This window comes from Neopsephotus bourkii, unplaced genomic scaffold (assembly GCF_033783945.1).
Source record: "Neopsephotus bourkii isolate Nb327-2 ecotype Australia unplaced genomic scaffold, CSIRO-AGI_Nbou_v1 NB_1508, whole genome shotgun sequence".
NCBI classification, from domain to species: Eukaryota; Metazoa; Chordata; class Aves; order Psittaciformes; family Psittacidae; genus Neopsephotus; species Neopsephotus bourkii.
In genome coordinates this window covers 1,137,099-1,149,523 of record NW_026901984.1, presented here as the reverse complement: position 1 = coordinate 1,149,523, position 12,425 = coordinate 1,137,099, and the positions used below count along the sequence as shown (strand labels likewise).

Sequence of the window (12,425 nt, the reverse complement as noted above, 5' to 3'; positions counted from 1 at the left end):
GTAGTTTGACGGGAAAACTACAGTTTGTAGATCAGAAACAAGGGGACATGCAGAGGTCTGAAAGAATCAGTGTTTGGGCTCAAAATAGGCTAGCTTGGACCAATATAATTAATGATGCTTTTGCTCAGACACAACATAAAATATTACATGTCAAGTCTGGAAAAATCCATTTAGCTTTTAATCATACTTCTTTGTCCCTCATTAATTTCTTGAAATACAGGCACCTACGCATGAATTTTACAAAATCTGCCACTTAGGTTTTACACATAGATCACTTAAAGGTTTACCATCAATTTTTTTCCTGATTGCGTTAATAGCGTAACTGCATATAGACAGAAGTATACTGGCCTTTTTTATTTCACTTTTCCAAACACAATGAGTTATTACGGTATAACTGTCAACATAGCAAGGAATAAGTAAGGAAAGATTACAGTTAAAGGATCACTGCTTACAGTACAATAATACTTCCCTTGAAAGTAGGTAAAGATTTAGGAGATTTCCAAGTTTTATCAGCTAGCACTATGAACTACATGAGGGACCATTTCTATCATTTACCACCATTTCTAAGAATTAGTCCAAGAAAGTATTATTAATACCTTTATTTAGTTCTTGAAAGATCTGGTTTTAGTAATAGAACAGGTAGTAAAACATGAATTATATTGCTTTAATATATATCACAATGTAACCTGTAAGTTTGGTTCTCCTCTTTCCCCCCCACTCCCCAGCTTAATAAGGGAGAGAAAACCTGAAAGGGCATTTGTCTCAGTGAGGAAAGTGTAATAAAGTTACATTCCCTTTTATAAAGATTTTAAATAGGGATAGAAGTGCTCCAGGCCAGCTCTGACAGGTACGGTAAACAATTTTCATGAAGAAAAAAAAAGTAGAAAAGCATGTTCTTAAAAAATAATGAAAAGAATGGGCCAGAAAGGACTGAAGGGATAATTCATTAGCCTAGTGCCAGACCATCATTTTAATTACTCGTAGTGCTATTTTTAAAGGTATGAGGTGGGTTTGGTTTTTATTAGCAATTCACCTTTGTGCTCTCTTACTCCCATTTTTCTAGTCCAATAAAACCCACAGAATTGTTCAGAAGTGCTATGCAGCAGGAATATGTCATAGACATACAAGTTGCTGCAGCCAGCTTGAGCATCTAACTCCTCTAAATAGCTGACAGCATTTATGTAGACAGAGCTGTGTGGGAGAGCTTTCCCCATCTCCACTTCCTTCAGGTAGTGCTCTACAAGAACACAGTTGAGGAAAATAACTCACCCCCTGCAAGCAGCAACTCCACAGTGGAAAACGCAACAGCACAAACTGAACAGCAGCAGATGAGGAAATGTGACCCAGAGAATACCCCTTTTCACAGTTTATCTTCTGCTACCATTTTTCTGCTTAGAATAGGGCAAATATGTCTCTTTCTTCTATAGCTACCTGACTTAGTGGAGCTTGGTGCAGATTTAGCTGTAGATTTCTTATTCATTCATACCACAGTCAGTCATATGTAATTATAATGAAGATATTAATATATTAGTATGTATTTATAACTATATATCACATAATTCATAGCTTAATCCATATCATAAATGTCATGTTAATTCCATACTAATTCTAATCTGAAGATTTATACCTGTGATTTTTAACCAAAAAAATACTATTCTGAGAACCTAGGTATCCAGCATATGTTTAGGTACTTAATTCCTATTAAATTCAGTGTCTTGGATTTAAGCATTTCCATATTTCAGGGACTCTTGACAATGGTCACCACACAATGAATCTCTGCAGACTTCAGGGAGGGCAGATAAAAAGGAAGCAAATACTCCAGAGGCCTGTCTGTAGGAGCTAGTTTCCATAAACATCAGGCATAGAGAAATATTTGTTTAGTCTGGATGATGATCATACTATATCTAAAAGAGTACATAACCAGCTGTCCAGAATTCATAAGCTAAGAAGTGATTCTTTTCGTCTAACAGCAGCCCACATTTCACTGCTCTTTGTAGTAGCTATGTAACTCTATTCTTCATGTTTGTTATGGGTTTGTTGTCCTAGGTTGTGTGCCAGGTTTCTGGCAGACAGGAATTCTGTCCCTTGCATGCCTCAGTGAACTACCAATGAGCTACTTCTGCAACAATTATAAAGGCATTTACAAATTACAAAGACATTTACATTTGTACACTTGTACTTCTCATACATGTACTCCTTTCCTGCAGAGAAGAGCACACTGATGATGCATGATCCAGAGAGTGGAACCTGTGGGTGACACAGGAGTATCAGCTTGCTCCACCAAGATATGCTAATTCCCCACACAAAGCATTTCCCAGATCAGTTGTAAGCACACAAAAGTAACAAATGTGCATACTCGCAGACAGAGAAAAGCTCAGTTATTGCCCAGAGTTTATCTAATCACATAGCAAATGAGTTTCCACAGGGTGATATTTCAAAGCAACCACGTCAGCAGTGAGATTTAATTCCCACTGCACACTGAGCAGCTTCAGGACCCTGTGGGGGAACATAAAAGAAGCCTCCATGCAGATCAGTAGTTCTTCACAGCAGGAGCAGGGTGGCATTTTATTGCTTCCAGGTCAGCCAGGGAAGCAAGACCCCCCTCAGACCTTCAGTGTTTGCTACTGGCCAAGCACCATCATAGCAGCATCAATACCTGGGCTTTCTGTACCATCTGTGGGTCCAGTGGCAACAGTGCAGTACAGAAGAGGTAGCAAGTAGAGGCTCTTGTATACCTGAGGGGCAATGCTGGAGACTACACCTTAACCCTAGTCCCAACCCAGTAGGCACCTAGAAAAAAAACATCCAACTTGTTCCAATGGTAATATAGAGCAAAAATGATTAATATATATATATATATGCACAGAATTTAGTGCTCCAATTCTTTGGAGAGAAAAATAAGGTGGGGGGAACTTACCCAGTGTAGCCTTGTGCAGTGAACTGTCAGGGGAAGGCAACCAAGACAGAGTTCTTTGCCTCATAAGAGATGACAAAGGGGATTTTTAACACCATGTACGTGCTTTTGCTAGCTGGCCATGAGCAGCTCTCCTTAATGTTAGCCTGAGCAGGAAAGATCTGTGCTGCAATTCTTGTTACTCATTTGTGCACCCTGAGCGTGGAAATAAATATTTCACTGTCTTGTGCACAAAATGAGTATTAGCAGATTACAAGTCCTGTTTTCCCATAAACACCCCATTTCCTGGAAATAAGTGCCCTTTCCTGTTAGTTGGAGACTTCAAGTGCTGTCTGGCAGGAGAGAAAATTCAATATAGATCATGCCATATTCTAGGTCAGTGCTCTAACTGCTGGCTTTCAGTGCAGGAGCAGGTCATCCTGGTCCTGCTCCACTTCACCCATGTGTTACTTGTACTCTGCTTCTGTTACTCCCCTTAAACCTGGAAACTCTTAAGCAGATACTGCTAATTTTATGTGTATTACACAACAATCAAGTCTGATTCAACATGAGAACTCTTGCAGAGGACAGCAGAGCGAGACACAAACTTTACCCTCAAGACTGGCAAATTAAGTTGCTGTCTGCATTGTACAGACTAAGCAGCAGAGGGGGAAAATAGGCAAGTTGCCAGAGGTCACACAAGAAGACATCTGCAATACCATAAGGAGCTGAGACACCCCGAGCCCCATTCAGAACTGCAGACCATCACTTTGCTATAGCCTTGTAACTAGAATGACAAGGAAAGCTTTACCTCTGTAAGCCTGGAAGGGGGGTTCTCGGGTTTTATCAACTTTGTAAGCAGTTTTGTTCAGCTGCCTAGCAATGTTTGCCACTTCTGCTGCTTGAGAGGGTCTCACACTGCAGCAGGGGAGAAAAGGTTGCTGTTTGAAAAGCCAGGAAATATAAAACCATAAGGAATCACCAGAATAGCTGACAAGCAGGCAGAGCATCCTAAACCACTTCATACCCATCCCTTAATCAATTGAATTGCTTTCTGGATGATTAGACCCCTCAGGCTTTCAAGTCCCAGCATACAGACCAAGTAATAAAAAGGTACCTTTTGGTCTGCATTTGTACTTGTAGGATTCAAGGTCAAGTCCAAGTAGGAAATCTTCACACAAATCCTCAAGATGATGGCAGAAAAATAAGCTGAGAAGAAAATTAACCTCAGATGAAAGCTAGTAATAGTCTTGACTTTTGACTCCTGATGCTCTCCACAGTGAGAGGGTTATTATTCCTTCGCATCCCCTTAAAAAAGGAAATCCTAGGCAAAAGCACAAAAATAAGAAATGGATTTTTCTAAGGCAGCACTGCCACCTATTGTCACTGCTATGGTTTGCTCACTTTTTAATTGAGCCTCATTTTACAGCCCATCAAACGTCTGTTAAAACTAAAACCTTCCTTTCTCCCTCAATCCCAAACTGTTTGAATTAACTAAAACTCTCACCTTTTGCTGAAGATAAATCTGCCAGATACAACTCAGAATTTTATTACTGGACTCTATGGCTACAATGGAGAAAACAGATTTACCTCAATGCAAGCTCATGTCACAGTTCATGTTCTGCAATTTACTCTTGTCCTTTCCAATTTCTAGGTGAACAAATAACTGTTCCCTCTTACAATCAAACTCCAATGTTTTTTGCTAATTTCTCTATTCATACACTCATCTTATGCTCAGACCATAAATACTAGGAAAGGCCTAGAAAAATACCTAGTAGCACCACATGGGTCCATGTATAATCCCCTTCAGTAAAACTATGCATCATTGCTACTCAGAGAGTGATTTCATTAGCAAAGTTGACAAGGTGGCCAGCACCTAGCTCCTGAGGCAGACCTTTAGGTCTGCACCTACTGAGGCATCCTTCTGAGAAAGCCTAAGTAAGAACCTTCCAAAATCATCTAGCAGGTAGGTGATATGAAAGCAAGAATAAAGATCTCTGAAGGCACAGTCTCAGGGTTGTCTGATGACCCTCATGGCTGTTTCCTTGGCTGTGCTGGGCTACTGCGAGGGAGCCTGCCAGCACCACCTGCCACTATGCTTCCAAGCACATCAGATCACACTGATTATTATTGCACTTTGGTGACTCTATCTTTTACCACCCTGGGAAAAAGATTCAGTGGTGGAGACTAACCATGGTGTGACATTAAATACATTTGTATGTGTTCATATATCTGTATTATGATGAAAACAAAAGGTAGGACCTTTGAGCATCTTAGATATAATAGGAAGGCTACTAGCCATTGTAGGCTACTAGTACGGTAACAAGTGAATGAGTGATGTAAGTGCCAAAGCCTTATTTCTGCTGTGTGCTTTAACTAAAGTTTATACATGGGTAATTCCAAGTTACAGTCAATGTACTGTTACTGCTATGTATAAGCACTGAATAGAAGAAAACCAGGGAAGGATCAGGTGCTTAAGGTAACTTCTGGAACCACTTCTTGCTTTCTTCAGTTACTTTCAGTGCCCAGGTTATTGCACAAACAGTGGTGCTTAGAGATGATCAGGAAAGGCACAGAATAAGTTTACATACAAATGTGAGAACTCCCATAAAGGCCAGTTTGGCATGATTGCTGCCACAGTTAAGATGCTCTTTGCTCTAGCATTAGAAACCTTGCAGAATTATTGTCACCTTTGCAACATTTTATGTGTAGAAAAATATTTAATACAAGAATGAATAATTTCAGCACTTGATATTAAAGACTGAACTGAAAGTGCATATTCAGAAGGGAAAAAGAGGAAGCCTTATTTGTTTCTTTTCAGAAATTGTGGACACTGTAGATGTTCTCTGGAGAACAAGGCACTAGGGTTGACACCAAAAATTGTGCAAGACCAGCAAAAGAAGGTAGAATAAATTTACTTTCTAAGCAGTTCTAGAGTTCATCACAACTTCCAAGTACCCCTGGGGGAGGAGAGAAGCAAGAGCAAGGCCACAGTTCCTTCTTTGGGACAGCCCGATGGGTTCCTGGTGTCCTTCTCCAACCTGCTGTGGTCAGAGCTCACTTACAGGGGGAAACTTCCGCCTTCTATTACACTTCTAGAATTAAGATTATTTTTTAAATGATTTTTTTTCCCTGACTGCTTACAACCAAGGTGGTGGTTTCTCCTCTGGATGGATCTGGCCCTATCTTTTCCTTGAAGATGCTGAAGGTATCTCCCCTGCAAGCCCTGTTTGTCCATTCACTCCTCTGTAACAATTTGAACATGAGCTGTGGCTACAGAATGCACACCCTAGAGATCATTAGGCAAACACAAGTGTCTTTAGTGTTATCCTTTCCCTTCCATTACAGAGAATGCCTGCTTGGTTTGGACACTTAGTTCTTTCAGAAGTATACAAACAATTTCACTCCATAGCAAGTTTTTTAGAAGCATTATTACATACAACAGCAGTTTTGAAAGGTACGATCATTTCTTGAAAGTTTTTTCCAATGTGTTTTAAGTAACAAAAAGTTAAGCACCAAAGGGAGCTCTTGGTGAGAGGTGATCATTCAAGCATGAAAACTCATTTGAAAAATAATTACTGCAAGTCAAGTCAGTCCTATGTTCTCACCAGAAGCTGTTAAATCCTACAAGTTAACAGAATAAATGAACAAACAAATGAGGTGGGAGAGGGAGCAATAAAAATAAAAAGGAAGTATTTTAACAAAGACTCAATTGCAAAGTCAGGTAGGCAGCTGTTGCCACACAACTGGACGTAATATTGCGATACGGGATCTGGGGATTATATTCTTCAGGTTCTGAGAGCCTATTAGTGGCTTTAACTGTACTCTAAATAAGAAATCACCAGATCAACAAGCTGCATGCAGAGAGCGGCCCTGCACTGTATATGTTTATTTTTAGGGGAAAGTCATTTGGCTCCACATCTTTGCTTTTTCAGCATGACATCAGTAGGAAAAGATATTGCATTTAGAAAACTTTGTGACAGATCTCAGGCTGAAGTTTTGTGATTTTAAGCAACCTTTATCACATGGAAAAAACATCTGATGCAAGTAGAAGTCACCATATGGATGAATTGTAAAGTCTCCATAAACATGAGCCCCTTAGGGGGAGTTTTTTTCTTTATTATAATCATTTCCATTAGTTTTTTCTCCTTTTAATTCCAAAATTCTTGCCCTTTGACATGGCTGAGCTACCAGGAGTAACAATTAAATGCACAGCCCTAGCAGATAAACAGGAGTGTGTGAGATGGAAGGGCACAGGGCTGTGAAATATCAGGAAGCTGACAGGACTCATGATGACCTTGTTCCCTGTGCCAGGGCCCATGCCCATCACTGAACACAGCTTGGTGCAAGCACAGCACAAGCCAGGTCACTGCCCTGTATGTGGCAATAACTAGAATAACAAGGATACCTATTCTTACTGTACTTCTCTCTTAACCACTCTTTAGTGATTTTATTGTCCCCTATTACTTTGATTGCTCAGGATTTCCTACAATCCCCTCCCACACCTCACAATCTATTTCTCCTAATTATTATTTCCATCTACCTTTGTTTTTCTGGCTTTTCCTGCCACATGAGATCAAACTCCCCTGCTGCTCTCCTACTGAGTGCGAGTCCAATGAGCTATACAAGTATATACTTCTATACCCAAGTAAATCATTAAATTCTAACAGGCGAACTAATATTAAGCAGAGTCTCATGTCATTTACTAGGCAGGGTTAATTTTTGTGGTGCACTGACCCCCAGGATCTCATTTCATAATCTTTTTTCCATCCCACCAGGATGATGGGGATCTCGCAATAGCACATGTGCATATCGTGTTCTACAGATAACAGTGGGTTGATATTTGCTGCCTGTCATTGCCTTTATCTCACACTAAGGAGCTTTTACCCCAGAACTCAGGTAGCCCTATGAAAAACTGAATAAAAATACATTGCCTCTGATGAATCGTATTTTCACCAGCCCCAGAAGTCCCTGGAAAATAATGATATTTTAATATTTATATGTGCCCTCTTGTGGAGATTCTAATATTAGATTTTCTTACTTTAAGGCTTTACCCAAAATCAGCTCCTCTGAGGGATGCTCCTTTTACCCTGGAAACCGAGACGAGAAACGTCCTTGCAGCAGCAATTCCTGGCTCCATCTAACACACACTTGCAAACACCTTGTGCTTCAGATAATGCAAAAGAGAAGAGACAGGCCAGCACTGCTGACTGGTTGTGGGTTTGGGAAGGTCAAGCAGCACAAAGGCCAGTTATTCCTCATTTGTGGTGCATGGACTCAAGTGGTTTAAGCTACCCAAGTCTGCCTGTACAGTCCTTAAACTACACATCTTCTGAAAGAGAAACAGAAGAACCTGCTGTGTTGCTAGACCACCTCAGAGTCACTGCCTTTCCACAGAGAAAACTGGAATTGAAGTCAAGTGTTCAAATCATACCATAGTTAGATATGACTATATCCTTATGACAGGCTCAGGTTTTTCTCTGTAAGGTCCCATAGAGTTAAAAAGGGATTTCTGGTGTTTCAGGGCACATTAAGTCATACAATCCCTTTCATAAATATCCCTCAGAAGCTTAAGGATGCATTTCACAAGTCCCACTTCAGACAGAACAAGGGCTGTACACCCTTGCTACTGACTTCACAATGCAGGCTCACCTGCATTGGTACCAGCACTCCAGCACAGGGGCCAACACCACACACAGAGATGGCAGCACCTCCCAGCTTGCCTGTCACCTGCCCTCGATGAGGTGAGACCCAGCAGCCAGATCCTGGGCTGGGCTTCTGCTACCAGAGGTAGCAGCAGCTGCAGCTGCTGCTGCTTCTCCTGCAGCAGACCTCAGAATCCATCTTCAAAAAGGGGCTTCCTTCCAGTCTCTTCAAGTATTTTCCTGTTGATATTTCCAATCACAGACTGCCAACTTGCATTTGTTGTCCTCTTCCCACCCCTTTCTACCACCAGTGTAAGACACTGAGCTATAACACTACTATGAGCTATTTAGAGTTGAATATTTCATCTTAGACTTTCAACGCTGCAGTTTTGGGTTCCTTGAATATTACCCAACATAATGCAAGAATATATATATATATGTGTGTGTATATATATATATATATATATATATAAAAGCATTACACTAATACTGAAAGCACGGAAGGGGATAAAGAAAAATCGATAAGTGTTAACAACCTTCCACTACAAATCTACCTTTACCGCACAACAGGAATTTTTACAATTGGAAACCATTGTTAAGGGATCAGAAATGCAAGATGCTAGACTACTTTGTATTAGCTGAAAATACACTCCTATTTCAAAGCTTTTTTTTTTTCAGAACAAATGAACCAGAGACAGTTATTTTCCTACTTTTTTCTTTGAGCAATATGACATCACACCTCTGTAATATTAGTCTTCATTCTGTTCTTTCACTAGCTGGACTTCACATTTCTATTCTTGATAACCATGTTAACTGTGACTGGCTTATTTTGAGTAAATTGGCTGCGCCTAATAAAGTTAAGAAAGAGGACAATTTTTAGAAATAATCCATGTCAGATGTTAATTATACTTCCCTTTTAATTTTCCATTAGTTTTCCATTTGTTTTGCTCAATTGGGAAAAATAAATTCTTAAAAAAAAGAGCACCCAAGTCCCAGTGTCCAAGTTAGTCACAACACCTAGCTCCGAAAGCTATCTTGGTGACTGTTTTCCTCAGCTTAGACGGTTTTTATTAGCCCAGAATCCAGAAGGAATATTGTCTTTTTAAGTTTTATTGTCTTTAAAAATCCTGGAAAAGGTATTTCAGAAAAATTAGAAACTTTTGTGAAGTACTAGTCAAGATAGTAGATTACAACAAATATTTTTACAAGCATCTTTGAACCTCAAAGCTGCAACTTGCCTCTGAAATGGAGTATTTCCAAGTGCTTTTTATCATATCCTGCTTTCAGAGATTGTGTTATTTGAGTACAGCAGATGTTTTGCTTAAAATGATGATTCCAGTCCTAAAATACACTCCATTTTGTCCTTGAACCTTGGTAATAAAACAACCTCTAGCCTTTAGACAACATTATCCCCAACTCAGGTTGGTAGTAAGTAAAACAAAATTGCTTAAAGCAATTCCCAAGGCCACCAGGGTTTTGCTAGGTTAGCATGCTAGTTTCCTTGTAGCCTTTTGTGTAGATCCTTAGCAATACACTGTCAACATCTGGGATCCACAGCTGCAGCCTGATGTACATAGAGTATGTTAGTGCTCTTCCTTGCTTTTCTAAGGCACATCCCAGCTTTGCATCCAAAGCCAGAGACACGATGGTTGCAAGGCACTACTTTAAAGATGCCAGAGCTGCTACCACCATCTGCCTTTTTCTTTTCAGTTGCAGATTTGTTCTTCTGAGTTCTTGAAAGATCAGCTTCCATCTGCAGATGATTTTAGTTGACTCTTTTAAAGTGTAAAATCTGTTTGTGATAATTCCAAAGTTAATTTTAAATTATTCTAAAGTGTCTGGGTCTGTAATAGGCTGCAGTTTCTTCAGATTGGAATATGTAATGGTAATTTGTCCACATAAAGAGACAAGCAACCATGAAAACTATTGAAAAGCTCAGATGCCATGCAACTACCTAGGAATTAAGGAGTTTTCATCCATTTCAGTGATGAATACTTATGATATATTTGCAAATACACTTTTTTAATTAATAGTAATCGAAGTTTCAAAGTCTTAAGAAGTCTTAAAGGATTCTTAAAGAATTCTTAAAATATATTGCAATTAAATTTATATTTGATATTCATGATGCCTTTCCACATACTTCTGGATATAATCCACCTAAAAATTCACAAAGTATTTTCCTACTAGGCAGTGCACTGGCTTTATCATTTACTCATTGTGATCATCCGTTAACTTCTCAGTGACATTTCAAAAGCAAATAAGAGACACCTCGATTTTTTTAAATGTTCTCCAATTTCAATTATGTACATTTGTCTGTTATGCTATTTAAATAGTAAAATTACATTCAGTTATTGCTCTGGTTTTATTGTCCCTCATTCTCAGCTGCACACTTGATACTGCAGGTGGCACCCTACACCTAGTAAAGAAATCCGTCACCTTCTGCACAGTCAGGCCTCACCGGTTTCCTTCCCAGTACAGTAGTTGCATAAAGCCTGCATTTAATTCATTAACTAGCAAATAAGGATGCTCAGCTAAGAAAGAAGAATTTATTACAGACTTCTCACATGCAGCTCTACTCTACAAGCTTCACTCATCTGAAGTAACATGCATTGAAATAATACCCTCGGTGTTGCTAGTTATACTAGCTGTACTCATTAGGTTAAGAAAACTATAGCCTCTGAAATTGGAGTTGAGAATTTGGGAGGACCTAAACCTTCACATAAACATTCATGTCTTAAAAATACTCCTCCATATGGTTAAAGTTCAGAGCACCTACAGTTTAAATAAGGAGGCTACTTGGCAGGTCTCATGGTTAGGCAGAGTACTGCAGCATACAGTACTTACCTGGGCATATAACAGCTCCCCAGCACCCACTTTGCATGCCAACTTCCTATGTCTGCCGAGTCCAGAAAGAGCATCTGCCTCCTTATATTTTATTTTCTATTTTGTGCCTAGTTCGGCTGTTATATTGTCATCACTTCGGTGGAGACACCCTAATAAGTATTTGGAAAAAGCTTTACACCAGTGGGACCCTGTTCGCTGTCTATTCTAGGCATTATTGTGAAGCTAATATGACAAGTTTATAAATAACAGCATCATTGGCAAAATAAGATGTTTCCATAACGTTTCTTTTTTGCCATTCTTCCCCCCCCCCCCAAAAAAAATAACATTGATAATGAATCCATCTGAAGACCATTGTATACATAAAAGAAAATCTGAGGAAATAAAAATCCACATAAAAGTGTGAGAATGCACTCTAGTAACATGTTATTCAGGGTCTTAAAAAAAAAAATCACAAAGAAAATAAGCAGAAAGCATACGTATATGGCTACACCACCTCCAGGAGTCACAGCTATCAGATGACAAACTCAGCCACTGAATAAGAATCTTGGGTGGGAACGAAATTTATAAGCTACACGCAAAAGTATGAAGTCCTTTTTGTTTTTCTGAAAAGGACACATTCCAATGCAAAGTAGCTATACCATTAACACACACCAGCAAATGTGTTTAAGGGAAGAGATGTGAAGGCTGCTGCAGTTATTAATTTGACAAGATGAAAAGGTTATCAACACGTAACCTGATCTGGACACATGACAATGACAAACTCACCCTCCCTATTTTAAATGAAGCATTTGGAGGTTTTTCAGACCAACTTTAAGTTCTAAGAAGAAAGCAGCAACCTAACCTATATAATATTATAGCTGTCAAAGCTTATCCATGTTTGTGGACCTTATAAGTTTTTGAGAACACCCCCTTTATTCCAGCCTTATATACAAAATGGAAAGCATAACATTAAGACAAAGCCACTAACATGCTTAAATTTCACATCTGAATGAGAAACTAGTACTAAGAAAATACAAGGGAAATCATCTCCCTGAAGTTACAGA

At 39.3% G+C, this 12,425-nt stretch overlaps 1 long non-coding RNA gene across 1 annotated transcript in view; it reads right to left on the bottom strand.

Annotated features, from left to right (window-relative positions):
- Positions 1-4,211, bottom strand: part of LOC133221027 (uncharacterized) — a 103,024-nt gene extending 98,813 nt beyond the window's left edge. Inside the window, exon 1 of the long non-coding RNA XR_009727861.1 lies at positions 4,120-4,211. This is a non-coding gene — a long non-coding RNA (uncharacterized LOC133221027). The remainder of the gene's footprint in view (positions 1-4,119) is intronic.
- Between the last annotated feature and the right edge of the window lie 8,214 nt (positions 4,212-12,425).